We start from the raw sequence: 4846 nt of genomic DNA on the forward strand, positions 1-4846 counted from the left end.
CGTGTGGAAAAACCAAGGCGCAAAATAACTGCCCATGAACTGAGAAAAGTCAAGCGTGCAGCTGCCAAGATGCCACTTGCCACCAGTTTGGCCATATTTCAGAGCTGCAACATCACTGGAGTGCCCAAAAGCACAAGGTGTGCAATACTCAGAGACATGGCCTAGGTAAGAAAGGCTGAAAGACGACCACCACTGAACAAGACACACAAGCTGAAACATCAAGACTGGGCCAAGAAATATCTCAAGACTGATTTTTCTAAGTCTGCAAGGTAAGAAAAACATGATTTTCATGCAGGACAATGCTCCATCACACGCGTCCAAGTACTCCACAACGTGGCTGGCAAGAAAGGGTATAAAAGAAGAAAATCTAATGACATGGCCTCCTTGTTCACCTGATCTGAACCCCATTGAGAACCTGTGGTCTATCATCAAATGTGAGATTTACAAGGAGGGAAAACAGTACACCTCTCTGAACAGTGTCTGGGAGGCTTTGGTTGCTGCTGCACGCAATGTTGATGGTGAACAGATCAAAACACTGACAGAATCCATGGATGGCAGGCTTTTGAGTGTCCTTGCAAAGAAAGGTGGCTATATTGGTCACTGATTTGTTTTTGTTTTGTTTTTGAATGTCAGAAATGTATATTTGTGAATGTTGAGATGTTATATTGGTTTCACTGGTAAAAATAAATAATTGAAATGGGTATATATTTGTTTTTTGTTAAGTTGTCTAATAATTATGTACAGTAATAGTCACCTGCACACACAGATATCTCCCTAAAATAGCTAAAACTAAAAACAAACTAAAAACTACTTCCAAAAATATTCAGCTTTGATATTAATGAGTTTTTTGGGTTCATTGAGAACATGGTTGTTGTTCAATAATAACATTAATCCTCAAAAATACAACTTGCCTAATAATTCTGCACTCCCTGTACAAAGCCCAGGATCACTGAGCCCTGAGAATAGTAGTGAAATGGTGGTCGACAAAATGTCCCTTAAAAGGAAAACTGATGAAATCTCTCCAAGCCAACAAATTGCTGAATTTTCAAGTCCAGGGGGAGAGGATCTTCCATCCGGGGTTATAGACTCTGACTCTTCCTCTACATCGTCGACAACGTTTTTGGATAGGAAGGAGGTTAAAAAATTGGCCACGACCCTTCATTTTCAGAAGTGCATTCAGGAGATAAAAAAAAGGGAAGGATGACCCAGTTGAGTCTGCAGGGTCCTCGGGGCAGGAAAAAAAAGTGTAAAGGGAGGGGGTATATTAGGAAAAAATAAAAATGTGAAGGGCTTATTTTTATTTTTTCTGTTAAAAAATGCAATTTTCTGTTGGTTCCTTAAATGTACGAAGTATATGTTCTGCTGTAGTAGAAGTTTTTGAGAGGTTATAGTTTTTTCTAGGGGGAAGGGAGAAAACTTTCTTGGTTGGGGATTTTAATTGCACTATAAGTTCGGGTGATAGGAGTAATGTGAGGAGGGGTGGGGTGAGTGAGGTTGACTGTACGGGGAAACAGTTGAAGGAATTAGTTGATTTATTTCATTTGAAGGATGCGTTTAAAGAAAATGATGATGGTTCTCCTGGACATACTTTCTTTAGTAATTCTGGTAATATTTCTTCCAGGATTGACTTTATTTTTATTTCTAGGTCTCTTTCTGCTATGGACTTTAGGCGGAGGAGGGTGCCGTTCACGGATCATGCCTGGATTGAGTGTGTGGTGAGTAGTGGTGGTAGGTATGAGTATGGAAAAGGTGTATGGAAGCTGAATGTAACATTGTTAGAGGATGAATGTGTTTGTGAGGAATATAAGGAGTGGGTTAGAAAGTGGGAACGGAGAAAGGGTGAATTTGAGAGTGTTTCTGAATGGTGGGAATGGGTGAAGCAAGAAAGTAAGAGATTTTTTGTCAAAAAGGGATGTGAGAAGGCAAGAAAGGAGAGAGAGGAATATGAAAGTTGTCAGAGAAGAATAGAATATTTGTATGAAGCGAGAAGATTGGGTATGGATGTTGGGCGTGAGATTGAAGAAATGAATGTGAGCATAAAGAGGATGTTGGATGAAAGAGGAAAGAAAATAATTGCACAAACAAGAGTGGAAGTTAAAGAGAAGGATGAAAAATGTACAAAATTTTTCTTTAAGAAAGCTTTTAACAGGAAGACGGAGATGGTAAGTGTGGTAAGGGAGGATGGTGTGGAAGTAATGGGGAAAGAGGATGTGTTGGACGAAGTATGGAAATTTTATTCAAGTTTGTTTATGGAGAAGAGTCGTGATGTTAGTTTGGAAGAAGAATGCATGAGTTTTGTGGAAGGAAGACTGAATGATGTAGATAGAGAATGTTTAGGTGGTGATGTAAGGAAAAGAGAGATAGAAGAGGCGGTGAATGGGATGAAGAAGGGGAAAGTGGCTGGGAGTGATGGGTTGCCTGTGGAATTTTATTGCAGGTTCTGGGATGTGATTGGTGATTATGTATGGGAGGTGTGTAAAGAGGTGTTGGATAAGGGGATTCTATCCAAAAGTATGAGAGAAAGCATTGTTGTTTTGTTGTATAAGAAGGGAGAAAGGAGGTGTCTAAAAAATTGGAGGCCTATAGCGCTCTTGAATTGCGATTATAAAATTGTGGCGAAAGTGATTGCGAATAGGTTGAAGAGTGTAGTAGAAAGTATGGTTGGTGAAGAGCAAATGTGTGCTGTACCTGGTAGAAGGATTTCTGAATGTTTGCTTGGGTTGAGGGACATTTTGTATGATTGTAAGAGTAGGAAACAAGGTGTGGCTGTTGTTGCGGTTGACTTTGAAAAAGCGTATGATAGGGTAGTGCATGAGTTAATGTTTAAAGTTTTGAGGAGGATGGGTGTACCAGAGAGAATGATTGGTTGGGTTGGATGTTTGTATAAGGATATTACAAGTAGGGTGCAAGTGAATGGGTTTTTGAGTAAAGAAGTGCATGTGGGATCTGGAGTGAGACAGGGGTGTCCCCTGTCTCCTATTTTGTTTATTTGTATGATTGAGCCGTTGTTGGGGATGATTAGAAAGGATAAAGTGATGAGGGGTGTGGAAGTTCCGGGAAGCATGGGTAGGGATGTGCGGGTGATTGGTTATATGGATGATGTGACGGTGGTGTGTAAGTCAATGGCGGCGGTGAGGAGAGCGAAGTTGTTAATTGATTTATTTTGTTTAATGAGTGGTTTTAAGTTAAATGTAGAGAAGAGTAGTTGTAAATTTTTTTGGGATTGGAGAGAAAGAGATGGATGTGTATGGCCGGTAAGAGAGGATGGTATAGAGATTTTAGGGGTGATTTTTAACGAGGATTTGTATGGGAGAGAGAGTTGGGAAGGTGTGATTAAAAAAATAGAGAAAAAAATAAATTTTTGGTCTACAAGGACTCTATCTATGGAAGGGAAAGTTTTAGTTATTAAAGCTAACCAATAAACAGAAAGATTTGGCATGGATGTTAGCGCATAAATATGTACCAACAAGAGAGTTTCAGCGGAGGAGGAGAATGGTGAGAAGTGAGGTATGTCCGAGTAATGGATGTGGGGAGTGTGAGAATTATGTGCATTTGTTTTGGGAGTGTGAGTTTGCTAAGAATGTCTGGAAAGGAATGGGTAAGTTAATAAAAGGTGTGACTGGAGTTGAGGTTTTGACTTTTTATATGATGATGTATGGATTATGTGGTGGGAGTAAGGGAAATGCAAGGACTTTGTGGTTTATAGTGAATTGTGTGAAAGAGGTGTTATGGGATGTGAGGAATATTTTAGTCTTCAAACAGAGTGAGATTGAGGTGAGTGAGTGTCTGGGCATGATCCGTGGAAGGATATTTCTTTATGTCCTTAATGATCGCTCAAAAATGGGGGCAACAGATGCCGAGGGGATTTGGAAGTTTAAAAAATGGAAATCTTGGTTGTTATGATGATGTTTTTATTTTTCAGTTTTTTCTTTCTCGTTCTAGGTGATGGAAGCTTATGGTTTTTTAACTGTAAATTTGACAATAGTAATGAAAGATGAATAATTTGTACAGCGGAAGACAAATAAATAATTGTTCTGATTTTCTGTTATATGTAAGATCCTTTTGAAAGGTTTTCTGGTTTTGTTTGATATTGTTATGTGTTTTGGAGATTTCCTGATATTTTTTGCTAATTATGTGTCACTACTTATGTTCAGTTTCTTTTTGTTACTTTTATAATAAAAAAAATAAAAAAATCGGTTCTTATCAGTTTAATATCTGATACGTCCCCTATCTGGGGACCATATATTAAATGGATTTTCCAACAGGGAGATGGAAAAGGAGCTTGCTCTGTCCACTCCACGCATTGACCTGGTATTGCAGTACCTCCAGGACCGGTGCACCCTTTCTAATCCAGTATATAAAAACAGAATGAAATTGAGAGATGGATTGCAAGCATCCTTCCAGCAAGCTAGTGCAAAGTTGCTATGTCCTGCCTCAAGAGTCTGCACTTCAGCTTCTCCACTGTGAGGGCTGTGCTGCTTTTTGCATACCTGCATCTAGTCTGTCAATCTCCTAATTGCTTATCACCTGAGTGAAGTGTTTTGATATCACCTGAATGAAGTGTTTGGACCTCCACTCCACGCACCTTTGGTTTTGATTTGGGCCTGTTGTGCACACCTGTGCAGGCTGCTGAGTTGTTCCTGGGAATTGACCCTTTTGTAGCAAGTATGCTGGATGTAACCAATTTGCTTTTCTAGTGCTTTAGTAAATAAGTAAAGTTTGTTTGCCTGTGTCTCCCTCTTGTGGATCTTTTTTTTTTTTTTTTCATAACGTAACAAGGTACATCAAAATAGGTTTGCACATCTTGCAAGATGTGTAGCAGGAGTATAGAAGTCATTACATCTGA

The 4846-nt window shown here is 39.3% G+C and overlaps 1 non-coding gene across 1 annotated transcript; it reads left to right on the forward strand.

Moving 5' to 3' along the window:
• Positions 1-4153: 4153 nt before the first annotated feature.
• LOC122942727 lies at positions 4154-4345 on the forward strand. Its single transcript, XR_006390670.1, has one exon. It is a non-coding gene; the product is annotated as a U2 spliceosomal RNA (small nuclear RNA).
• The last annotated feature ends 501 nt before the right edge of the window (positions 4346-4846 follow it).

The sequence above is a fragment of the Bufo gargarizans genome, chromosome 6, assembly GCF_014858855.1.
Source record: "Bufo gargarizans isolate SCDJY-AF-19 chromosome 6, ASM1485885v1, whole genome shotgun sequence".
In the NCBI taxonomy this organism is placed as follows: domain Eukaryota; kingdom Metazoa; phylum Chordata; class Amphibia; order Anura; family Bufonidae; genus Bufo; species Bufo gargarizans.